This window comes from Engraulis encrasicolus, chromosome 21 (genome assembly GCF_034702125.1).
Source record: "Engraulis encrasicolus isolate BLACKSEA-1 chromosome 21, IST_EnEncr_1.0, whole genome shotgun sequence".
In the NCBI taxonomy this organism is placed as follows: domain Eukaryota; kingdom Metazoa; phylum Chordata; class Actinopteri; order Clupeiformes; family Engraulidae; genus Engraulis; species Engraulis encrasicolus.
The window spans coordinates 5730209-5757708 of NC_085877.1; the positions used below are offsets into that span (position 1 = coordinate 5730209).

Sequence of the window (27500 nt, forward strand, 5' to 3'; positions counted from 1 at the left end):
GCCAGCCTGCCTGCCTGTGTGCCTCGGCGAGGTTGGAGTAGTTGGAAGCCCCCCTGCGGGTCCTCTGGGAGCTACGGCAACCTCTGGGGCTCCAGTCAATCGACAGTCGCGGTCGGCTCCACCGCCAGGCATTTCCAAGGCAGTGAGTCCAGGGGCCGGCTGGGTCGCTGTCGGCCGCCCCCAACCCCAACCGCCCACCCCCCCACAGCCACCACTAGCACCACTACTACCAACACCCCCAACCACCACCAACACCACCACCGACCCCCACTGACTTTACATCTCAGAATTCGGTGCATGATTTACTTTGGCTTGTCAGAGAAGAAAAAAAATCTGAGGCAAATACTGGGGTAATAAATTGTAATACATGCTGAATATGTTTGACCCCTAACCCCTGGTATTTGGAGACTTCTTTTTTGCTCTGGATATTTCTCCTGACAAAATGGGACGAGGAGGGAAAAAAATGGAGAGCGAGAGAAGGAAGCCATGGAACATGAAAGTACAATCTAGATGTATGCACACTGTACTGTTATTTAAGGTGCCATGCAATTTTTTTTTAAAAAGAAACCACATGATGAAAAGAATGATACTGTTAGAACTGATACCACCTCTCAGTACTGTTTCTACATCACAAACATCCCTTTTCTGAAGATGATTTCAAATTTATATAGCATGATGCACATTAATCAATATTTTAAAAAAACGCACACATATCTGTTCTATCAAATACAAAACATATTCAGTCCCTGGAAAAAATGTGGATATCCAGACTGGAATGTTTATGTATGCCATGCATGCACGCCATGGTAATAGACACCCACATATTCTCAAAGGCAACTTTGGAGCGGAGACAAGGTAGGCTATAGGTATATGGAGGTATATGGCTGATGCGGCGGGAGGAAGGGAAGCAGTTATTGACCAGAGTTAATCTCGCCTTCCTGATTCCCTAACAAATGAGCTCCTCACAGCCCCTCGCTGAAGATGGATGGCGCTTTAACAACTAATCTCAGGCAACGGCAGCTTTCAGTGTCAAAGTCCATTGTCAGCAAATGTCAAGCCGCAAAGTGTGCCATTAAAAAAAGACTCAAGCGAGCAAAAAAAAAAATTACCAGCAACCCAAAAACCCCCGCATTAAAAAATCTCATTTACATATCCATATATTCTTCCCTATTCATTTTTTGCCACTTTAGCCACATTAGCATTTACAAGAAGCCTGGCAGGCTGTCCCTTTCTTCCTCCCGCTCAAAAAGTTGAAGGTCCACACAAATCAGTCCCGACAAAAATGCTCCTGACATTCAACACGGATCAGTCAGGTCACTTTGTACATTCAATTTCAACTCCATAAAGCTAACATTTGACATACATAAGCAGGCATAAAATCGCCAACAAATGCTACGGAAAGTTGCTAAGTGTCCCCTAATAATGCGCCAGGGTGGATCTGCTTTGCCGTTAGCATGGATGTGCGGTGACACACTGACGTCGATCCGCCATTACAGAATGTGCTCTTTGATAACCTGCCCTATCCTTATAGCCTACTCTTGGCCTTTAGGAATATTCAAACATTCTTTGAAGTACAAAACAGTGGTCCTCAAACTTTTAGGTTACCCTTCCACTTGAGAAAGAAGGGAGTTTTCAACTGCCACCTGTTTGCCTGTTACACTGGCAAAATAAATATGTTACTTAAAATGTCTGCACATTAAATCCATGTTAAATCCATGCACACAAGGTTGCATCACTGTTTTGTTCTGAGTGTAGGACTTTCACTATTATATAACAGCAGACAAATTTCCATTTTGTTTGGCACGTCGACCCCTTTCTCATCTCTCCACAAGCTTTGTCAAGGTGATATCATTAACATGCTGTAGTTGTAGATGATGAAACTGATAGGATATTTTAACTTTAAAAAATCTTTGTGGAACAACTGTGGCCATAATGACATGTCCACATCTAGCCAGTGGTGTGTGTTGCTTTTCATTCTTAGAGAGAGCTTTGCAAAGCTCATGTTTACCATAGGGAACGTGGTGGTAGCCCCCCTGTGGTCCTGGTGACTTTGGTCATGTTCGGACTCGTAAGGCCCTGCCATTTTCCCCTCCCTCTCACACCGCCCGAACAAGCCCAGGCAGTTAAAGCGCGGCAGTGGCCACCACCAACCAACCAACCAACACCTCCCCTCGAAACGAGAGAGACGCCACCTCTAATGGGAGGGTGATGAGTTTTTAAGTGCTTTTGGAGCATTACACGTGCTCATAACTCAGGGCAAATGATATCCCTGAGCCCGAGTCGGGACATAACTCATTTGAGCGCACTCATTATGAAGTCGCGCTAATTGGTGCGGTGCAGATCACCGCTAGGCGCGTGTGAAGTGTGGAAGTGGGAAGGAAGGGCTTAGTTAGGTGTAATGAGAGGGTGGAGACTTGACTTGACCTGACACTCTTAAATACCAAAGAGATGTAAGTGGCTGGGCTGGGCTGGACTGGGCTGGCTGGGGAAGTTACTTACAAGGGCTCTAACAGGCAAAGCAAGGGATCCTGCGAACAATTCAAAAGCGATTTATTGAGGATATGTCACGAGATTTTAAAAGCTGGTGGTCAACAATTTAAAGAATAATGATTCATGGACCTTTTTATGTTAGCATAATGCAGAGAAAATTAATTTAAACCAACTACATGCAGAACGTTTTATTTTTGAAGATTTTTCCCACACAGTAAATTAGACGTACCGCGGAGGAATGACTAGAAGTGTTACATTTGGATTTGAATGAACGCTGCCAAATGCATCCTGCAGCTTTACCTTATACTCTGTTTGTGTGAGTACAGTAGTACAAGAGTCTTCCTTTTGACTCTGACCCAAACCAGAGGGCAATGCCATTTTGTAGTAGTCTGGAATGTGGCGCTACAGTAAGGTGTGTGTGTTGAACATGACACCGGGTAGGTAGGGGGGGGGGTGGTGGTGAAAAGAATGAGCCTATCGGCCTCTGTGGTGTGGCGTCGGGCACTCAGCAGTTCCTGCTGCCTGGCTGGCCAGCTCCGAGTCGAGTGCATAAAAGGCAACAGCAGATGTTGCCTCCGTCCCGTCCCCTCTCACGGAGCGACAAGGGCACTCGCGGACGACGGGCAAAAGAGGAGAGGAGAGGAGAGGAGAGGAGAGTTGAGGAGTGGAAAGGAGAGGAGTGGAAAGGAGAGGAGAGGCGAGGACAGGAGAGGAGAGGAGAGGAGAGGACAGGAGAGAGACGGCGACAGCAGCAGCGGCTGGCTGGCTGGCTGGCTGGCAAGCTTGCTGGCACTGCCAGATGCTGACACCAGGAAATGATGGGCGCCCCGCACTACTTTGGGTTGGCAGCGACTGGGTCGGCACACCCTGCTTGCCCCATGTGACTTCTCATGTGTGTGTGTGTGTGTGTGTGTGTGTGTGTGTGTGTGTGTGTGTGTGTGTGTGTGTGTGTGTGTGTGTGTGTGTGTGTGTAGGGTAGGGTAGGGTGACACACATACACACACACACACACACACACACACACACACACAAGGACTCCTCTCCTCTAGCAAAAAATAGCCTCTTCCATTAGTCTCCCAGCGTCTCCCAGGGCCAAGGGGGTCTCCGGCATCATTACGGGACCAAGAGTGCGGCGACTCCAAACGGCTCTGCACTTCACACACACACACACACACACACACACACACACACACACGCACACGCACACGCACACGCACACGCACACACACACACACACACACGCACACACACACACACAGAGGCGCTCCCCTCCCCAAATGCTTTGCCTCTAATTATAGGTCAAACACACTTTTTGTAGATTGCAAAACCTTTGTTCTTATCCGTCGTGGAGGGAGAAAAGAAGGGGAGAGAGACCAGATAGGGGTTGAGAGTAGTGCTGGTGTTGGTGGGGTAGACACGAGAAGGGTGGGGTAGTGCGGAGGGAGGCATGTAAAAATTGGAACGGGGGAAATTTTTCAATTATAAAACGGAGCTAATTTGGTATGACCACGGTCTGTCATGGCCGGTGACAGAGCTCCATTCTCTAGTCATTTGGGCTCTTTCAAATTAGTTATGTTAATGTCCTAGCAGTTGAATGTAACACTTGGATGGGACAAGATTCCAGCAATTAATTTCTACAGTCAGCGGAGAGACAAGCAAATTTATTTTCCCCCTCCTCCGAGGGAATTGGTGTCGGAGGGTGCGAGGTGGTGGGAGAGAAGCCGCGCGGGTAGCGGCGGAACAAGCACAACACGGGCCCCAAATAAAAGCGAAACAATGGGAGCCGCAGCCTCCTCATTTATTCCATTGACAATGTTTTGCAGCTTAAACCTGTTTTATTAATTATGTTTGACATTTCCTTAATTAGTTTCATTTACACCAAATCAATCCCGGCTGCCGCGCGGCGTCATTTATCATTTTAAAAAATTTGCATAGCCGGTGCTGACTTTTTCTACTTAATTATACATTAAATGTGTCAGGCGCGCTTGCTGCCTGGCATTATCTGCCGCAGAAAGGTTTGTGGTGGGGCGGCCGCCGCATTAATCACTGGTGGGCTGCGGGGTCTCTCGGACGATGTCGGGTGAGAGTGTGTGCGCATGTGTACGTGCGTGTACACGTGTGTGTGTATGTGTGTACAAGCGTGTGTGTGAGCCTGTGCATGAGTGTGCGCGTGTCCATGCATGTGTGTGTGTTTGGAGGTTGTGGGGTGGGGGGGCGGTGGAGGTTAGCTGAGTGGAGGGCGCTGCTTCTTATTTAGGAAACCGCAGTAACCCACGGGCTCCCGGCGACCCGGCCGACCCCTGAAAGCAGCGTGAGGCGAATCGATGACCTCCAGCTCCAGCTCAGACAAGGCCTGGGTACTGATGGGGACGGGATGAGAGGAGAGGAAGAGCAGAGTACACCAGAGGAGGGGAAGAGTGTCAGCAGAGGTGGCTGGGGAGGCAGAGGTACAGCGTTTTACACCAAAACAAAAACAACCAGGGCACACAGAGTGCACCAACTGTGGGGTGGAGAGGCTGGGCTGGGGTGAGGTGGGGCTGGGTTGAGTTGGGCCATGGTCAGAGGTGTGGATGTATCCATACTGATCAGGGGATGGCATTACATAGAACACCATGTGGATAATCATCAACAGTATGAAATAATGGCTGGTGATTTGGTTGAAATCTTCTTGAATGCATACTGAAATACACCCTACGTTATTATATAAAAAGATATGATTTATATCTGAATATGCATGGGACAGATGCAAAAGGAATACGATGGCATATAATTAAAAATATGAAAACAAAAATAATTCTCTATGGTGTGTACACTGTTTACTGGCCAACTGACTACTGACTATGTATTTCTATTGTATATAGCATATAAAATATTGACTGATCATCAGAACATCTCGTGTATAATTTCAGTATCCCTAATGCTGACCTGTATCGAGGCACAAAGAATTTCATTCCTTAGTGCAAGATAACCACAGTTAGCCCACGTCTCTTTGCCGTATCTATGACACACCTTGGAGAACAGAAAATGGCTGTCAAACTACCTCCAGTAGCCAAAGGGTAATCTGTAATTCGATATTCAGGTTAGAAATGGTACCGCTGACAAAATGGGACTGTGACGATCCCAGCTCACATTACGAGTGATCATAAAACTACACATGCTGTGGGACGTATTCATATAACATCACTGTCACATTCTCTGACAGAATGGTAAAACCTTGAGACAGTGCAATTAAAGTTGATGCACCGCTAATTTAAACAGGAAGGCACTTCAGTGGCGCCATATGTGAGCATCCTCTGGATTCCAGGGACAGCATGAAGACACCTTTTAAAAATGATTAACTTGGCTAATAGGGGAAAGACAGGTAAGGGAACCGTACCGAAACCTCAAGGCCTTACAAACTTTTAGATGCCAGTGTAAAATTTAAGAAGTTCAATCCATCAAAAAGACAAAAAAAAGATTGCACTGTGATTTTGAGTGATGTGCATAACAGTTGCAACCAGAGTGAGGTTTTAGAGGTTATAACAGGTAAAGTCATGTTGAAACAGTATGAAACAACACACAAAGTACACAAAGCATCAAGTCAACAAAATAGCCCTTTTATGACCCCAAACACATCTGTTGTGAGAGTATTAAAACTAAAGGTCAAATATACAATACCATTTCTAAATCTCATACAATGCTATTTCCGTTTCCATCAAAAAAAAAAAATTTACCCATGGGGGGAAATAAAGCTACCAGAGGTGGAAAGAGTACAGAAAAGTTATACTCAAGTTAAAGTATCTTTACTTTGCCTAAATCCTACTCAAGTAAAAGTAAAAAGTATTTCACTTAAAATGTAACTTGAGTTAAAGTACTAAGTAACTTTTAATTAGCTTTCCTCTCAAGAATTCAATGTTTCTTTTTCTTGAATATCTTCAAGATCCATCTTCCATAACCTCTATCTCTCTCTATCAGCATCATCCAACACATTGATCCAAGATAGGTGGGACAAGTCAAATAGTGGAAATGTTGAGTGCAATCCTGCATAATCTATCGTTTCCTGCAGTGTGTTGTATTATTTTGCATGGCATTTTGTCTCTCAGTCTATTTTTTTACTCAGTGCTCATGCTAGATTGCAGTGAAGCACAAGTAAAAGTATTAATTTAAAATTTTAACAAAGTACAAAGTACTCATAAAAGCTACTCAACAATACTTGAGTAAATGTAATTAGTTACTTTCCACTCCTGAAAGCAACTAATACTAAATACAACGCAGACACACCGAGCACTGATGCAAGAGCATGTCTGTCACCTCGGTTGCGAGACTGGCCACCAAAGTGTGAGCGTGGGGGCTACAAGAGTCAAGCTGATGAAGTGGCTAATGCGCTGGCTGGCTGGTCCCAACAGGAGCAGCGGGGGGCAGCGGGGGCACTGGCACGCCTGGCTGCCCTGATCTGATGCCTCGCTAATGCCCTGATGCCACCTCCGCCAGCCAGGCCCAGCTAAGGCCCATTAGCTCAAGCTATAGCACCCCTCCTTAAAACATGCAAAAAAAGAAAACAAATGACTGAGACATGCTGACCTGAATAAACAACATCTGACTTGCAGAAGGTGAAGTCAATGCGTTTGCGACAGTGCAAAGAAACGCATGGAAGGTCTATCGCTGCTCAATTAATGCCTGAACTACAAGCGGCGCCATCAGACATCATTATTCCGAGTCCCCTTCCTAATCAGCATATTAATACTACCACCTCCATTCACGCCCAGCATTCTTGCCCATGAAAATGTAAGTGAGTCAAGAATAAGCTTTAGTCACTTTCCCTCACTCATGAGAATATCATCATTTATAGAAGTGATCATCCTGCAAACTGGAAAAAAAAATCTTTCGAATGCAAAACACTGCCTGTATGGAAGATTATGCTCCTTTTCAGGGAGAGAGGAGAGACATACAAAGAGACAGAGAGAGAGAGTGAGAAGGAGAGAGAGAGAGAAAGAAAGACAGAAAAAGAGGGAGAGCGCAGAGCTGGCGCTATATTAAGAAGATAAATTCACATGCTATAGGCGTCTGCTGCTCGGATTCGTCACTTTTTGCGTGGACAGAAAGAAGTAGGGGGTGGGGTGAGGCGGGGGAGTGTCGTTTATTTAGACGGCGTGCGCATTACCATTACTCCGGCACTGTGTGCCCACTTTTCATAACGACAGGGATAAGTGTCCTGCTAGGTGTGCAGCGTCTGACAATAGAGGCGCATATTACTTGGTTAAAAGCTGAGCTTCCTGTGGGTAAAGAGCTTGAAGAATAAAAGAGCATCAGTCTTGGCTAACGAGCTATAAGGACGGAGCATTGCCTGTATAAATCACTATATCACGCTGTTTATTTAAATTCATCGGAGCCTCATTATAACTGAGCTGTGCACCTTTAGGTCTGAGTTGATTAGGAGCGCCATAGCTCAAAATGGTTTTTAATTCAGTGAAACGCGCTCTGACCTTGCGCCGCAACCCCTGCGCGGAAACAAGCCGCGGCTCCCGCCATTAATAACCGCCGCTACCTTTTACGCTGACAGCGAGGTGGCTCCTTTAAAAATATGTATTATTAGTTACTGGCGACGGCGCATTCATCAAACCAAATTACCCTTTTGGTGTAGGAGAGTGCTTAATTCTGCATCCCCGTTAGCCCGTCTCCTCCATTACCTACTCTTTAGAGGAGCTCAGAATTAAACGCCTTGATAAAAACTGGAGATAATGAGGCAAGATGCAGAGCCCTCTGTGTGCACTTGATTATACCCCAGCGACTCAGCTGGGTGAAGCCCATGCATCTTCTCTGGAGACTCTCCCGGCGCGTTTCTAATGCAAAGCCGGCCGACATATGCGGAAGATAACGAGAGCGCATCTCACACAAACTGTTGATGGTCTAAACCACCACCCCCTCCCACACCCACACACACACTGGCAGCCATTTTAGCTGATGATGAGTGGCCATTGTGACACAAAATTGAGCTATTAAACCGATTCTTTTTTTTAACAAAAGCACTAAAAGAAGTGCTACATTACACTACGCCAATGGTCTTTATGAAAACAACTTATGATGAAGAGGAACGATGAAGCTCAGCAGCACAAAAGGAAGAGGACGTGCATGTGCGTACGGTGGTGTCAGTTGCATTGTACAACTTATTATTGCATCAAAAGGACATTAGCATTGCATCTATGGCGCGAACAATCTGGGTGCACCTGTGCCAATATCTGACCAGGATGGGATGAAAGAGGCTGGTCCCTGAAAGTCACAGCCTGTCCGGTCCAATTTGATAAATGAACAAAAGTTGCTCTGTCCCCGTCCCTGTTGCAAAAGCAAGAGCCCCAGCTCTCTCATTTGGGCCCGAAAACGAGAGGCAAGTGCAGCGTCTTTGTATAGACAGACACAGAAGATGTGTTGTCATCCAGAGGCCTTGAACTCGCATGTGACGGATGGCTCTGACCAATCCGGTGAGTGATTAGATCAATTAAGTGGTTTAAATTGAGCATGAGTTGGGAAGGCGAGGCAGGTCTGTCGCCACGCGGGACTGGGCCCATCAGAACCGCCTCATTAGCTGCCTGGACCGCGCCCAAGCGCTGATAAAGGGGGATCCGAGCAGAGCAGAGCGGTGTGGTGCCGCTGGATATCAAGCTGGACTCTGGGAGAGAGAGGTAGAGGGAGAGAGAGAGAGAGAGAGAGAGAGAGAGAGAGAGAGAGAGAGAGAGAGAGAGAGAGAGGGAGAACACAGCACAACACACACAAACTATACCCAAACTGTGTTTGGAGGTCAGCAAAGTTGCATGGATAAAGCGGGAATGTCAAGGTCAAAGCTGAAAAAGGAAGAAGAAGAAAAAACAATGCCATATGTTCCGCTTTGACTTTGAAATGTAATCTGACTGTAAAAGTAAGTATCTGCTGAAGATATAAATATGGTTGTACCGTAATAATAATAAACATGTTTATGTTCTGCACAATAAATGTAAGAAACCCTGGGTCATTCAAATTTCAAAAACATTCGTCATAATAAGAGAAGAAAAATATATGGGAGAGGGAAAAGAAGAGCCAAAGAACCCCACAGTGCCACAGGGAATAGAGTTGCGGTCTTAATAAATATATCTCTTCATCTAAACCTCATAAGTTTACACTCACTTTAAGTTCACCCTCCACATGGAAGCTTTAAGTCTTTAAGTTTTTTTGCTGTAAAAACTCTTTCAATTGCTCAATCAAGTTGTACGAATTGTACTTGCACAGAGCCACTGTGTTTCCAAAAAACACCCCACTTGTCCCTGCAGCATCCCCAGGGGGGTGGAAGTGGAGAAACGCTGTCTGTGTAGTGGTGGCTCTTGGGGATGGGAATGGTGGGGTTGGGGAAGGACTCTCATCCACAGGAGGAGAGGAGAGGAGAGGAGAGGAGGAGGAGAGGAGGAGGAGAGGAAGAGGGGAAGAGAGGAGAGGAGAGGAGAGGAGGAGGAGAGGAAGAGGAGAGGAGAGGAAGAAAACGCTGGGGATAAATAATGCTGTGTGTTCTCCTCATGCATACTGGTATCTCAATCTCCCGCATGCATGCGCTCCATTCAAGCTCCAGCTCCAGCAGCTCCAGCTTGCTTTGCATATCAGAGGGCAGCGAGCTCTCACTCTCACTCAAGTGATTAACATGTGATGACATTATCTCCGCAAATCGCTATAGAAGGAAGCTTCTGCATAATATATGCTGCGGAAACTGTAGTATCCCCGGCAATAATATCGGTTTATATGGGGGACGCCTTGCCTTGCCTTGCATCGCCTTGCCTCGCGCGCGCCACCACAAAGCCTTTAATCTGTTTAATCTGAGGCGTTCAGCGCCGAGTATTGTTGCGCGACTACTTTAGGGATGAAGAAAACCAACAATTACCCAGTTCAAAGGAGGACACACAAAAGCCAACCTTTCCCCAGGCTAAAAATATTCTAATCTGTTGTATCTGTGCTACAATGACAAGTTTATACACCTGATTATTAGGGCCTCCAAACCCATTAATGAATAGATCTTCGCTTTTCATTTGGTGTTATGTCTTGTTTTTGTTTATTTTCTTCCTCCATCACTTTGGCACGTGATGCACACCTCACATTGCACGAGCATCTGGATTCCTCAAATAGCTACACTACACTTCCTCTCCTGTGCCTTCATACACATCCATCGTTTTTATACCGCTGAAAGCAAGCGATTCCCTTTTGAGCGGTGCAAAGCACACAACAGACTCGTGCCAAGATCGGAGTATGTTCCGCACTTGTTAGGTGACATTTTTCATCAGTCGAGAAGAAGAAGAAAAAACAGTAGAGAGTGAGCTGCAAAAGTCCTCCCATAAGTCCAGCATAATTAACTGTCACATTAAATATTTAAAAAGAAGGGGGGGGTGGGCAACTGACATGTTTGAAACGTTCGGAAATGAAAAGGCCCCCTCACTTAGCCCCGATCGACCATCTTCTTTTTCACACTGACGCCTATTCTCTATTCCCATTCCACCGCTCAGACAAGTTTTTTTTTTTTTTAATGAAGCCACCACCACTATCAACAGGACTATGGCTAGCAGCACCATGCAGAGCTCCTTCTCCTTGAAGTTTTAATAAGAAAATTAATCTAATAAGGGGCCGGACTTTACGCCAAGCATTATCTGTCCAGCCCCAGTAGTAGCAACAGCAGAGACTTCAGCAGAGGCAACAACGGCGGTGGCAGCAAGCGGCAGCGGCAGGGGTGTTGCCTCAGTGCCCAGCCAGTTTAACCAATAAGCAGACGAGGCAGTTGCCTCGGGGCCCACCAAATTCGCCCATTGTAGTGGGTGCCCAACAGTCACCGTGGTAAACACCAGCAAAAGTCATTCAAAAGGGCCCCATGTCTATATTTTGCCTAGGGCCCTGAAATGGGTAGAGCCGCTGCTGCCTCAGTGTGAGTGCTGGCAGTGGAGCACGCGGCCCCAGGGCAGACATGGTGGCATTAAGGAGCCAGACAGACACACTGCTGCCATGGAGGAGTGAGGCCCATGGAGGCCCGCGCAGGCCCCAGGACCACGCCTGTCTTCGCTTCCACACAGCAACTACCCCACTTCCCCCAGCCACAGCGAGCACAACGTGCATACGTATGCACACATTCACACACACAGTCAAACACATTGCTTCACTCACACAATCAGACACAACCACACACAGAAACACAGATACAAACACACACACACACAAGCAAGCACACACACATGCACGCACGCACGTGCACACACACACACACACACACACACACACACACACACACACACACACACACACACACACACACACACACACACACACACACACACACACACATCCCCGGCGTGCCAGGGGTTGGCAAGCAAACTGTGCCTTTTTGGTCCTGTGTTGTTGTTTTTTCCTCCTCTGCTCTGCTCTGCTCTCCTCCTTTGCACATTAGATCATGTGTTTGTGCCTGGGGGACTGGTTACAGGGCTGCTGTTTGGGTACTTTGTCAGATGACTCAGTTGCTTTTGATTTATGGTCCCCTGAAAGGTTGCGTTTGCACCACATACGGACGGCTGCATGGCAAATGGGGAAACTGAATTTATTAACATACAATGAATGATGATTAATGTTTTCTTGTAGATCACATTCTCTTTTTTTGGGGGGGGGGGGGTGGTGGGAGATGGGGGTGGGGGGCTCTGAATGTAGTTGATGTATGTGGCAATAAAAGGGGGGCCCCCCTTTTTTGCATGGACCAGCACCATGTAGTGTAGTGTAGTGTAATGTGTAGTGTAGTGTAGTGTTGTGTGTGTGTGTGTGTGTGTGTGTGTGTGTGTGTGTGTGTGTGTGTGTGTGTGTGTGTGTGTGTGTGTGTGTGTGTGTGTGTGTGTGTGTGTGTGTGTGTGTGTGTGTGTGTGCGTGTGCGTGTGTCTCCAATGAGCACGCTGGGTTTCACCATAGCCCAAAGACCAAAGAGTGCTTAGGCTCGACCCGCCATCTTCCCAGATACAGTACACATCAGTGAGAGAGAGAGAAACCCCGTCCAGAATCCATAACAGCCCCCCATGCAAATAAGTGCCCTCCGCAATGCAAAGGAAACTTGCATAGTCGACGAGGAGACGCTGCCGTATATAAATTAAGTCTATGGAAAGCAAGGAGGGGGATGTGGAGGGGTGGTGGGGGGAGCGTGGGGGATGCAATTTAGACCTGAATCAGGACACATTTGCTGATCCATTCATCAAATTCCCCCATTATTAACTTTGGTATTTCCAAATACATCTTCAGTCTTTCATCAGGCTTTTTCAATATCTCCTTCGCACACATTACTGCAGTTGGGTTTTTTGCACGAAGAGCACGGAGGAGGAGGGGGGGGGTGTACCTACCTACCTTCACCTAAGCCCATTACCGCTTGAACCCCGGAGGTGAACAGAGGCGAGTTTCTTCTCTCTTTTTTTTTTCGTTTTCTTTTTTTGATGACTGCACGACTTTGGGATTCCTTACGTGCCACTCTGCCCCCGCAAAAGCAATCGGAGCGAAATGTCAAGCTGTCTCGGCAAGTTAGGGAAACACATTTAGATGCAGGAGCACGGGCGAACATGTGGCCGTCCTCTCGCTGTACTCCACACTTTGTTGGGTTGGCTCTCTGTCTTTCTGTTCTGTTTTCTTTTTTTTCTCCTTTTTTTGATCATGGGTGGTAGAGTAACGAGGTAATGGCAGGGCAGGAAAGTACTTCCACTGTAGGCCTACGTCTCCCTCGTGAGGGACTGTGAACCTGCAACCAGTTACACAACAGCCCCCCTCCTTGACTCACAAATTCAGCAGGTCAACCGTACTGAGGTGTGTAATCTAGGCATACCCTAGTGATGTGTGGGTGGCTGGGTGGTGTTGGGGTATTGGGGTGTGGGGTGTATATAAACCCTAAAATGGATGAGGGGGGATGAAAGACTGTTGGCATAAGAGTGCACAGTTAGGGACTATATGTGGTGCTAAAGCACCTGCCCCTTTGCCCTTTTTTAAGTTTAAACTTTTTTCATTATAATGTACTGTGGTCCATTTTGATATTATCATCTACAAATGCTTGACAATCAAATGCATGTGTCAATTAGTATGTCAATTTAGTAAGTTACACATACCCACACCAAACACTCACTCACTCAACCATTGATTCCCTCGATCACTAACTCACTGATTCACTCACTCAGTGGCATATTCACCCACCAATGTAGCCTATTCACTGCCTTCCAGACTCGCTCACTCGCTCACTCCCCATTGCTCAACACTTAAGATCTTCAAATTCCAAAGCCCAAGTCCAATAATGCCTTCTAAACTACACTAGATACTTTTGACTGTCGGCCTACCTTGTATGGCAGCGAACGTTATGAATGAAATGCCATCACTTCGCCACTACAGCAGTCATTCATGTCTGCTGCTATTATACGTCTGAAATTACAATGCGAAGCAGGACACACTGAACTCCCCGCATGGTACCAAGGAAACAGAGCAATTCATACAAAAGGAAAAAGTCCTATCACAATGGCTGGCCTCTTTCAAAGGCTCCAATAGGTTTCTTTCAATCAAGCTCTAGCATTCCTTCTTCCAGAACCGAAACCACCATGTGCACAGGCACACACACACACACACACACACACACACACACACACACACACACACACACACACACACACGACCACACACACACACACACACACACACACACACACACACACACACAACTCACAATCACACTCTCTCACACACACACACACACACACACACACACACACACACACACACACACACACACACACACACACACACACACACACACACACAACCACACGCACACATTTCTTGGCTAGCTACATGATGGATTTCCCAAAAGAGGGACGAGCAGGAAGATATGATGCAGACGAGTGGAAGAGATTGGTAAGCCAAGCATAAAATAACTTCAATCTAGCATATTCTCAGTGGGCGTCGGGAGGCAAATAGCAATAAGGTGTTAGCTGAAGCTCGCCGATGTGGGGGGGCGGGGGGCGGCCCTCTTGCCTGCCAGTGACCCGAGGAAGGAGAGGGGATCATGGGGAGGAAGAGAGAGAGAGAGAGAGAGAGAGAGAGAGAGAGAGAGAGAGAGAGAGAGAGAGAGAGAGAGCGAGCCGCTCGGGCAAGCCTGACAAAAAGCCGCTTCAATTAAAGAGCAGCCGGGCCGCATCGCTCAACCCGCTCGCCCCCATGCTATCACACAGATGAGGTGTCAGAGGGTTCAACCCGCGAATATCTCAGGGGCTGCTTTTTCACCCGGCCCTGGAGTGATTTGGGGTGATCTGTGTGTGATCTCTGTGTGTGATCTGTGTGTGCGTGTGTGTGTGTGTGTGTGTGTGTGTGTGTGTGTGTGTGTGTGTGTGTGTGTGTGTGTGTGTGTGTGTGTGTGTGTGCGCGCGCGTGCGTGCCTGCATGCGTGCGTGCAGGCGTGTTGGCGTAAGGGAGGTGGGGGCAAATTTCTGTACAGTTGTGTGTCTGTGTGCAGGAGAGTGTGCATGTGTGCTTGTAACTAGTGGGGCAAGGGGAGACTGTACATGCGTGTGGGTGTGTGGGTGTGTTTGGAGGGGATGCGTACACACATGCGTACATGTATGTGAGAGAGGCTGTCATACAGCACTATGGGGAGCTCAGTGCGTACTGTATGTGCTTTAGGAGGGAGGGAGGCAGGGAGGAGGTCATCCACACTCCACTGGCTGCATGTGCAGACGATCCAGGTAGAAACGCACTCCTTGTCAGGTAGCCATGACCTTTAGAAATGGACTTGGTGCCGTGCGGGCCCTGTCTGAGTCTTCAAAAAGCGGTCTGGAGCCGCAACCACCATGCACTATGCTACAGTGGATACACACATTCGTACCTGCGATAAACTCAACTGAACAGGCCATGTGTGCGTGCGTGCGTGTGTGCGTGTGTGCGTGCGTGTGTTGAGGAAACTGTGGATATCATAACAGTGTTCCCTGCATGACTCCATGTCCTCCATACTCCTCATCTTATCCTATTGAGTTCTATTCGGTCACACCAGTGACTGCATATACATACTACAAACTGTCAAGACAACTTGTTTTTCACATGGTCATAATGGAATAGTTTGTGTAGGATTTTGACAACAGAGATTCAATTGTAGCATTTGGAATAAGGCTGTAAGATAATAAAATGTGAAAAAAGTGAAGCGCTGTGAATACTTTCCGGATTGACTATATGTCCATTTGCTACCCAGCTCATCTTAGTTGTGTTCATCAAAGTGCTGCTAGTTTGTCAGCCAAGCTCATTTCGCAGTTCCGCAACTAATTTCATAACTAGAAATGCACTCAGAGAGTGCAGACCTCCGCCAAGGGAGCTGTTTGATAGAACATTTGGCTATGTTAAGGTGAAGAATCTTTTTTTTTTTAAATCTGTGATCTGGATCACCACCTAAATTTAATCACTTGTTAATTTGGTCATTTCCAACAACTCCACTAAGTTTCATCCATCTGTTCATAGCTTTTTTCAGTTATCCTGCTGATAGACAAAGAAACAAACAGACAGACAAAACAACGCGACCGAAAACATAACCTCCTTGGTGGAGGTAATCAGAATCCTTTTATCCTGATCTGGCACTGTCTACTGTACATTGCAATATACTACATACATTCGATAAAATTATAATGTATTTCCATTACAACCCTACTACATTTACAGACACTATTTCCCAATACAGCCTTGTACAGAAAGGTATTATCTAAAATGAATGTAAAAAAGAACAGACTGTTTTTCACAATTCATTGCTGATTGCTCTCTAATCAATGCAGAATTTGGCCTCTCTGGGATGAAGATTTCAGATAGGAAATGAACTACAAGAATGAGTGGGAGAAGCGGAAGAGAGAGAGAGAGAGAGAGAGAGAGAGAGAGAGAGAGAGAGAGAGAGAGAGAGAGAGAGAGAGAGAGAGAGAGAGAGAGAGAGAGACAGGGAGAGAGAATGAGAGAGTATTAGTGCTGGTGGACAACACAGTTGTCACCTCCAATCTGGAGATCCCATTCATCGGCACGGGAGGGCTGCGTCCTCATTCCCATCCTCCTCCTCTTCACTTCTCCTCTCATGCTATACTATCTGCCTTACATTTGCAGCAGCTCCCTCGCTTTCTAATTCCTTCCCACCATCCCTCTCTGTTTCTCTCTCTCTCTCTCTCTCTCTCTCTCTCTCTCTCTCTCTGTTTCTCTCTCTCTCTCTCTCTCTCTCTCTCTCTCTCTCTCTCTCTCTCTCTCTCTGCCTCTCTCTGTTACAGTCCTGATCCACTGCCAAGATGCACCTCAAAAAAAGAAAGAAAGAAAAAAAAGCTGATGCTGGAGAAGTCACCATCCTACACCAGAAAACTTTGCCGCCGCCTTATCAGTCCCTTGCACACCAGGAAGCACCACGGCAGCATCGGAGGGTACTGTACTGTACTGTACGCTCTCGCTGCCTGCCAGGAAAGCATCCCCTCTTACAACACCTCTCACACACACCGCTCCACCTCCTCCACCACCTTCTCCTTCCGCCACCCCACCTGCCCCGTTGCCTCTCTCCCGAGTTTTTGCATTTGAAACTGTGCAGACCCGAGCCAATTTATCACAGGCTGACACGTGTCAAATCCAAGGCCTAACCGGAGGGACTCACACGGCGCTTTTGTATTTATCCTTTTGTTTGCGGCTGAGGGCGACACAATGCGATCTGCTATTAAAAACACAAGAGGCGTGACTGAGAGAGCGTTTAAGGTGAGAGAGGACAGCAAACGTGGGTATAGTATGCAAATTCCATTTCCTAAAGCAGTACAGACTTTAAAGCCTTCTATAAGTGTCTGACCCGAAACGTGTGGCTGCCGGGGCCACAATTGTTTCCATTTTAAACTTACGGTAAAGCTATGCATAAGAAAAGTGCATCCGGAGTGGACGGCAGGCAAGAAATATATCTAGGATATTTCCGTTATGATGTGAAAATATAACTCACATCAGGACGTAACGCGAGACTTTTCTCTTTTTTTGCATTCAAAAAAGCCTAAAAGCTGTAACATCAATTCCATCCAGTAAATCGCCTTCCCAGTGGGAAGGGGGATAAGAAGCAGTGCATGAAGGGTAAGGGGATCTTCCTGAAAGACATTCGGGAGGACAGCTGGCTCTCCCAGAAGAGAGAGGTCGAGCCGACCCCTGCCACCCCACTCACGGGGAACACCTGGAGTGCGGGCGAATTATCTTTTTCACTTGTTGACGACTGGTGTCAAAACGACACCTGGAGTTCCTTCTCCCAGTGGAATAAACAAAAGGTGTTGGGCGAAATGCGATCATGTTAACGGGGGTGGTTCAAATTATTTCTCAGTATGGTGATTTACATGCTGCATGCACATGATATTAACATGAGAGCCCATCCGACAGACTGGTAAAACAAGGCCTTCTGTCTACTTCTGGTTACCTTATTTTATAGCAATCAGCTTAAATATCGATGTTGAATCCAAAGGTATGCAGATTTTGCTGCCATATGTCATGGCGTGCTGGTGAAAGGAATGAACATTTCAGGAGCTTGTGTCATGTGCAAACCTATCTACAGTAACTGTACCTACAGTATTGGGGTGTATCTAGACCTATAGGGTATGTTCAAGGGATTTATCCTTCCTTAACATAGTTACAGGGTACTTTAAATATATTTCAATTCTTCCCTATAAAAAACTAAGCCATGTAGCATAATTATGTCCATTACCAAGTAAATATTATAACTTATAAGTTCACTTACACAAACCAAACACTTTTGGAAGTTAAATTAGTGATGTTTTTGTCATAAAGTGATGTAGCCTAGTTACTGCTACAGCAGAGATGTGCCTGATAAAGGAAAGTCTTCTGCTGGTTCTCTCAAAATCAAGACCAAATGCAAGCTGGACAGCCAAGTCATGCATTTCTCAACACTTAGTGTAGGGGCATACAATCAAGCTCATCTGACCAAAGAAAAAACACTTCCTCAAAACATCCAAGCCACCTATTCCTAGTGTATGATTAATGATGGATTTGTAGAGCTGAGAAGTTTGACTTGAGGAACACTAGTTCCTGAGAGGATAGATTCACTCCTTGGGTTTTGACAGCCACAACCTGTTGCACAAAATAAATCTTAAGTTTCAGAGCTTTCAGGTTCAGAAGAAGACACAGAAGTCTGTGTTGTTGCTATGGATACCACTCTAGAGACCCACACACTATCATGAGAGATGATGTTTGATAATACTTCAAGTGAGAATGAGAGATACCAGGATATGGATAGCCACATAATTTTCTTTAAAACATACGTAGTTTGGCTTTGCCTGGGCCCTGGCAACAGTTGTTGCATTGGTTCTCTATATTTGTAGCAATACACCCCAGAAGTGGCTATAGCAGATCTTGCTGTCTCAACAGTGTTAGACAATGTCAAAGCTTGCACAGAACAGCTCTGTGCCAAGCCATTCTCGTCATTTTGAAACTCATTTTACAAATAGATTGAAAGGAAGGACATGCCAGCAAGGTTGGTCTATATGCCATATGTGAGATGCCCTTATACAGTATCCTCTCCCAAAAATACACTCCCATAAATAGCTGCATCACACCGAAGGGCACTTCTCATTATCATCCACCACTACCCAATCTTAATATGCAGCCACAATGTAAAAAACAAAACCCAGCTTGAGTCAGCAGGTATTGTTGCATGGAAGGTCATGACTTGCACAGAAAACAGGTAGCAATGAGTCTTGGAACTGATGTTGCGGTCCACATCTCAGGGCACACTTTTCCACCAGGACAAAAGTTTCATTGTTCACTGAAACAACTTTTCTTCAGCATTACAATGTCACTAGGACATCATATGATTTGTTTAGAAGCACAGTCAGAATTGATCGTTGCCATTCTGGCTTTATTGCACAGTGGAACAGAATACTGTTTTTTGATTGGCTGGTGGGGTTAATGGTTGCTGCTCTTTTTAACTTCGATAAGCGGGTTGTATGACACGACAGACAGTGATTCTTTGGAGTGTCTACTGTCGTATTGCAGAATGGTGAGAAAATTATTTCAAGACAGACTTGGTGGTACTTGGGCATTTTTGACCATGAGACACTGACATGATCTTTTCTACCTGGATGAGACCGAATGTTTTCCTCGTGGGAGTCTTCCAGGTTCCTGGCCCGTATCTCCTCACTCCTCCTCAGGCTGGGATTCTCCTCATTCTCCACCTGCACTTGGCACCTGGGGACGCAGACCAGACAAATACCATATGTCAGTTAAATACTCCACTGAACCCTCTGTGTTGTTGCAGAGGATTGTTGAAATAGCGACGTAGGAGAATAGGAGGCAGGAAGTACAGAGTTCAGCTGCAATAATACAGCTGTCAGGTATTAAATAATAGAGAACAGTGAAATAATGATCAAAATGATTAAACACAGACTTTTGATGCCTTTGCCAATTATTCTGCCTGAAATATTAATAACATTTCTCATATATAGTACCAAAATATCTTAAAGAAGGAGGGGCTATGTATTGGCTTGCCTCAAACAAAAGCTCACTCATATCGTCACGATATACATCTTCTCCTCCTCCTTCTCCCACCTCCATGACGAAGAGAAACTAAATGATTTCATCACTGAATGCTAAACTTTTTTGTGAGTATGCAACATTATACTCCACCAGGACTGTGTGTGTGTGTGCACTGTAAAACATTGCAGCCAGTTAAACGTAAAAAAAATAAGTTTCCCTGCTGCCTTTTTACAGTTTTTCTCAATTGGTTTTGTACATTTCTCACAACAGAATAATCATTCTCAAAACTTCTTGTTCAATTGTGACTTCCTGCCGTTACCTGTGCACATGGTAAAATACGTTTTTCATAGTTTTCAGCATTTAGCAAATGCTTTCGTCCACCATGCAATGGTTGTGTACAATTCTCAGCTTTTTCGTACATTATCAATTGCTTTTGTCATATCACTCAAAAAGCTTTGTCACTGAATGCATGAAACTATCGAACCCCCCAAAACATTTAGGCCCTAGGTCATAGTTTAAGTCTTGACATGCAAAATGATTTACCAAGCTGTCATAATGTGATAAGCACTGTATAATTTCCATTGGATTTTTGTCTATAAATGTGATCTGAATTGGTAAATTGCTCGCAGGTAAATATTGACTCTCTCTAATCAAAGGCAGTATAAGGGATAGAGAAAACAGGCATACAATACAACAGTAGGCACTGTACTGCATTATATTACTCTTTGCCTCATGTGGCCTTTATAATTACGCTCCACGCAAAATTATAATATTTCCCTATAATTTCACAAGACAGTAAGTGCACTTTATACAGTATCAGTGTATTGTTTCAAATTTATTTTGCTTCACAGTTCTAGATTTTTTTTTTCACATGGGCTTGCAAGACAAGTAAAAAGGGATAGTAGAGGGCGCATTTTGACACCTCAACCAGAGTTTGCTATTTTTCCTATTTTGCAATGAGAAAACCTATCAATAAATAGGTCATAGTCTAAATGTATATCTAGGACAATCTTATCTGATCAATGTAATATAAAGTCGAATTTGCAACATTTCCCATCCAATCTAAACAACATTTTGCTTCAGAAAAGATCCTCAAGAGTGTACTATTCAATTGACAACATGACAAATCGATTTGACTAGCTTGTCCATACACGGACTACACTATGACACAATGACTAACCATTGTGCTGGCACTGATACGTTCATTGACACAAAAACTTGGGTTTTGAGCAAGAGACTCGGTTTTGCAGATCATCCACGGTGTTTTGCCATTTGTTAAAGCTGTTTTGAGCAGTGGTGTAGTCTACTTTTTTGTGGTGGGTATACTGTATATTTGAGATTTTTTTGAAGTGGGTATACTGTATATATTTGTCCCATTCAAAACAATGGATCAATCAATTTTAAGTGGGTATACTGAAGCCCCTGAAATTTAGAAGTGGGTATACTCCGTATACCCGCGTTCTACGTAGACTACACCACTGGTTTTGAGAATGAATATTATGTTTTGCAAATGGCGAGAGAGATTCGAGAAATGTACAAAACCAATTGAGAAATACTGTAACTTACAATCTTAAGGCAGCAGGGCAACTTACCTTCTTATGTCTAACTAGCTTGCAATGTTTTACAGTGTGTGTGTGTGTGTGTGTGTGTGTGTGTGTGTGTGTGTGTGTGTGTGTGAGAGAGAGAGAGAGAGAGAGAGAGAGAGAGAGAGAGAGAGAGACAGAGGAGAGAGAGAGAGAGAGAGAGAGAGAGAGAGAGAGAGAGAGTGTGTGTATGTGAAATGCTGTAAGGCTGATTGCTGTACTCAAGTGCTATACTTTTACAAATGAACATGTATGTGTAGAAGGTATTTGTGTATGTTTTGTATTAGTATTTTCTGTAAACTGACAGGCACCTTAATTTCCTTTGGGATGAATAAAAATACTCTACTCAACTAACTTTCTGGCAATTTATTGGCATTGCTTCTAACATTAACAAGCACATTAACATGTCACCAACACTAATGTCTTCATGCTTTTTATTAACAACACCTAAGGCTAGAGACAAGTAGTGGGCTCTTTGAAACTCTTCCCCAATAGGAGAACTAGCCCAGCTCATTTCACTCTTGAATGAAACACAACCGTCAGAGGACAGTGTCTTTGCCAGCTCTAATCTGGTGAGATTTGATGTAGTATTACTTCACAAAGCAGACACAAATGGACACACACGCGAGTGTGCACGCACACACACACACACACACACACACACACACACACACACACACACACACACACACACACACACACACACACACACACACACACACACGCACGCACACACACAGTACACACTTTATTAGGCATATCTGTCCAACTCGTCATTGTCTCAAATTCTCTAATCATCCAATCCAAATGAGTGAGTGGCAATTCTGTGGCCGAAAATGCCTTGTTGATGGCAAAGGTCAGAGGAGAATGGCCAGGCTGGTTCAAGCTCAAAGTAGTAACTCAAATATCCACTCGCTACAGGTACGCAGAAGAACATCTCTCGACAACTAATCTCTGAATGCACAGCACGTCGAAAAATTGGACAATAGAAGATGGGATAATGTTTCATGGTCTGATGAGTATGATGAGTCTGAATATGCTGCAACACTTCGATGGTAGGGTCAACAACATGAAAACATGGGTACATCCTGCCCTGTATCAGTGGTTCAGGCTGGTGGTGTATCTATCCATCCATCCATCCATCTAGCATCCCCCTGCCGTGACGATTTCAAATTTAGAAAAGGTGTATTCGCTATTGCATTTTTATACCATTGTCATTATATTGTTTTAAAACGACCACAGGAACGACAATATTATCGTTTATCACAATCATTTCTTGGCCAATTTATCGTTGTCAGCAGTCAGTATGGTTGTCAGCAGCTGGAAATGTACATTATTGAAAACATAGATCTGTAGAACATTCTTCGCTGATGTATAAAGCAAAAATGCCCATAACCACCACCATTGCAAAACTTTCAAAATATTAATTCACTGTATGAAACTATGAACAACCATGATATGAACATTAAATATTACATAAGGTACTGTCTGTCAATGCTTCAGTTGATCAAATCTTAATGCAAGAAAATATGCACGACAATAATATGAAATATTGCCTTTTGGTTTCATAACTGCTAAACATTAAACTGAATATAACAGGTTATAAAATGAATCATTTAAAAACAAATAACATTATTAAGGTGAGTACAGTGACAATAGTAGACAATAGTAGTAATAGACAGTAGTAGTAAATAAGACCTTGTGTGTGCTACTAGTACCAATCCCCCAGCTGACCATCTCGGGTGCTGAGCAGGGGGAAAGGATGCAGCCGGGGGGGATGAATAGAGAGCAAAGGAGCTGTGCTAACATGGCAGCACTGACAGCCAGCAGCCCCGGCAGCAGATATTTCTAATCAGGGGAAAAAGTACTTCACTTCAGCCCCTCCTCTTCCCCGCCAAACTACCCCCTCCACCCTCTTTCTGTCTCTCTCTGTCTCTCTCTATCTCTCTCTCTCTTTCTGCCACTCCACCCACCCGCACCCACCCACCTCTCCTCTCCTCTCCTCATCCCCATTACACACACACACACACACACACACACACACACACACACACACACACACACACACACACACACACACACACACACACACACACACACACACACACACACACCACCCTCCTCTCTTCTCCTCTCACCACTCCCACCTCCACCTCCACCCACCCACACACCCCACTTCCACACACATACACACCCTCCTCCAGCCGCTCAGGGACTTTTCACTGGGTCGGGCGGACCTGCCACGCCGACAGAAATGAGTTCTTGGTGGAAGTGCAGACAATAGCGAGCATAAGGTTACACCTTGTAGTGGACTCGGCGGTGGCGTCCCTCTAAAGGGAGCTGCCATGTCCTCACAGAGCGGGTGTCACGTCTGGAGGACAGGGGCGGAACAGGCGGGCCAAGCCCACACTCTCCTCTCCTCTCCTCTCCACTCCACACACATTGACATGTGAAGAGGGGAGAGGAGAGAGAGAGAGCGAGCGAGAGAAAGAGGGGGGGGGGGAGAGGGGAGGGGAAGAGAGATAAGGAAAGCAAGGGACCACGGCAACAGTAGTAACATACAAAGGCAATAGGCACAGACAGACCCCGATGAACAGCAACTGCCTGTACACTCACTCTACCGCTATAGACCTATCAGTGAGTTATTCACATCCTACTCACAACTCTCCTCACTCCTGTGACACAGCCTTACACTCGTCTAAACACTCAGATACTTACCTGGCAGCCCTACTACTCAGTCACACCGTGCTCCAACTGAGAACACGCAGTACATTCTGGCATTCTACTACACATTTTCTCCTCAGTTAGACAATGTACAATAAGAGTAGCCTGATATTACTGATAAACAGATTCATCAACAAGGGAATATAGCATGTGTAACTTTGTTAAGATTGGTGTGTGGTGTGGAGTGGTGTGGAGTGGTGTGGTGTGGTATGGTATTGTATGTTCAAGTTCAAGTTTATTTTGATATGGTATGGTATGGTATGGTATGGTATGGTATGGTATGGTATGGTATGGCATATCATATGGGTCAGATATGTTGTGGTTGACTTACTCCATCACAAATTAAGGAGTGAATAGTTCAGATAGATCGTCCAGACATACTACCTCCGGAAACATTTGGGACACAAAGCACAAAAACCTGATGCACAATGGCTGACATGCTATTGTACTGTGATAGGAACCAAAGAATAGATGGTGGAGCTACTAGGTGGAGACAGAACCAACCAACTCACCATATAATGCAGGGCTGAGGAACCTTTTTCATTCAAGCGACCACTTAAAACTTTATAAAGTCTTCCAAGGGCCTTTCTATGAACACACACCAAGATGTCCTCCAGCACTTTAGGCTTAAGCTTACATTGAAGGCGGCCACCTTTACAAACAGACCCCATCTTCACTAGATCCCCTGAAAATACAACTTAATTGTATTGAAAATTTAATTCTACAAAACATGTCATATTTCATGTGAACGTCTATGACTGCCTATTTACTGGTAGATGACTTTGTGTGGATTTTTCCAAGATTTGTTATCCAAACTATAGCAAATAGATGACAAATGTATTTAAATTATATCGTGGGCTGGATAAGACGGTCTCACAGGCCGTAAACGGTCGATAACCTTCTCTTCATGCTGACATGTGGACATTGGTATAATGCTACTTATCACTCAAACACAATATACACACTCACGCACAAACGCATGAATGCACACACTCATGCACAAGTACGCACATCTCTCTCTCTCGCTCTCTCTCACTTACACACACATGTATGGACACAGAGAGGAACTGTAAAATACAGCCCTGCAGCACGCCTAACCTCTCACCCCCAACCTCCACGCCACCCCTGCTCAGAGGCACCTCTCCAACTCACCTAACCAGACCACTGCTTCATTCCCTGTCTCTCTTGTGCTCTCTCTCTCTCTCTCTCTCTCTCTCTCTCTCTCTCTCTCTCTCTCTCTCTCTCTCTCTCACACACACACACACACACACACACTATCTCTCTCTCTCTCTCTCTCTCTCTCTCTCTCTCTCTCTCTCCAGGACATAAGTGGGGAGATGTAGGTGGAAGAGTGTGGGCCATAGCAACACATGAAGGCCGTGTATGGATGGATGGGGGTGGTGGTTAGGCTAGAGTAGGGTGGGTAGCAGGAGGCTGATGCTGTGAGAGCTGAGGCAACAGTATTTTGTTAATGGGACCCAGATGACAATGTGCTGACCAGCACCCCGTACCCCTGCGACACAAGCCGGCATGGAGGGGGCCGGGGTGGAGGGGAGCAATTGAACATGCCGCCACTGTGTGTGTGCGTGTGTGTGCGTGCGTGCGTGCGTGTGTGTGTGTGTGTGTGTGTGTGTGTGTGTGTGTGTGTGTGTGTGTGTGTGTGTGTGTGTGTGTGTGTGTGTGTGTGTGTGTGAATGCGGGTTTAGGATCCATACAGTGTGCAAAGGGTATAAATGTTGTAGAATAAAAGGCTCAAGTGCATAAAACATTCATACAGTTTACTTGTAAGCTTGTAATTAAACAAAACAAAAACGCCAAGCACAAATCGGGCCTAATTAATCCCTACAGCTATTACACTTCATCCCTAGTCTATCACCAATATTTGTGTGTGTTTGGGTCTAACCAGTGTCCTGTCTAGTGTTCAGTTTATCCATATTTTGACTAGAATTACATTAAGAAAAAAAAAACATTAAGAAGATTATCGTTAGGCTATTACGCATTTACACCTGCGTTCCCACACACCATTGCATATCTGCACACCGGGAAGATAGAGATACGAAGCAACATGATGAGGGAAAAAAATCATTACGCACTTAAAAAAGCGGTAATGTGCCCACTTATCTGATGTATCAGCATCTGGTGTCTTGCAGTAGTTCCTGTTGAATGTGCTGATGGCATTCAACAAATTCATTTGGCTAAGAGTCAACGCTGCCATGTCCAAGACTGCTTAACAACACCTGAATTTGATGCAAATGGTACAAATTACATAAGCTTCAAAGAAGCACACAAACCTTAAAATGCCAACGAAATGTAACAGTCTGGTGAGTTCTATCGCATCGACTTGGTGGGTAAGTTGTTGTGGTTGTTGTGTTGTGTACAACCGGAAACACGTGCGTTAAAAGAAAAGACTTCTGCACAAGGCAAGGAAAGTTATAATTTGAATTTCAAACGATGTCTTATTTAGAAACAGTCAATCAGGGTCATACCATTAAACGCATGGTGAAATACATATCAAAATCAGGTTGTTTTCCTAGTTCAGAGTGAGTTTTCAGGAGGCCATATTATGGCTTAAATTTTTACTTGATATTTAATGCAAAGCACTTTACGCGCGAATTGCTCGTTGTGTTATATTACGCATTTCAGTTTCGTATTTAAATGACAAAATACTTAATGAACTATGATCTATAGACCTATTCAGCCTACCTATGCGCTTTTGCCCATTTCATACCAAAAAGGTAGACATGGCCTTCTTGAAAGGAATACAAACACATTCACAATTGTGTTATGTTAAGACCTAATTTTCCATTTATTTGCGCCTGTTTATTTCCCTCGGTGGTTGTGCATTTGGGCTAGCTTACTTTTTATTTGATAGACAGGTTTTGAATAATTTTATGTACATTTTCATATGTCCATCAACAGTAGCAAATGTAATGTATAGCCATGAAACTTTTGGCACAACATAGTGTGCTATCTAGCCTAAGTCTCGAAACTATACTTATTACTTCTCACCAACCCACAGTGGTTCCTCATCACCATGTGATCATTCGTGATGTGGAGCAATGTTTCCCCCTCCTGGTCAGCTCAAGAAACAGCTTGGTGTGTGTGTGTGTGTGTGTGTGTGTGTGTGTGTGTGTATGTGTGTGTGTTATGCTATGTTATGTTGGTCAATAATGTCACTTAAAATAAAGTTTTTTATAGGAATAAATA

At 45.0% G+C, this 27500-nt stretch overlaps 2 long non-coding RNA genes across 3 annotated transcripts in view; one reads left to right on the forward strand and one right to left on the reverse strand.

Moving 5' to 3' along the window:
- LOC134437529 (uncharacterized) overlaps positions 1–26670 on the reverse strand; it is a 124727-nt gene extending 98057 nt beyond the window's left edge. The window contains exons 1-2 of the long non-coding RNA XR_010032403.1: positions 26585–26670; positions 19589–19698 (exon numbers count right to left, since the gene is read on the reverse strand). This is a non-coding gene — a long non-coding RNA (uncharacterized LOC134437529). The remainder of the gene's footprint in view (positions 1–19588; positions 19699–26584) is intronic.
- The window catches only part of LOC134437528 (uncharacterized), a 33095-nt gene continuing 32056 nt past the window's right edge, over positions 26462–27500 (forward strand). The window contains exon 1 of one of the 2 annotated variants that reach the window (XR_010032402.1): positions 26462–26614. This is a non-coding gene — a long non-coding RNA (uncharacterized LOC134437528). Of the gene's footprint in view, positions 26642–27500 lie in introns of both variants that reach the window. The other variant, XR_010032401.1, reaches the window with a different exon arrangement.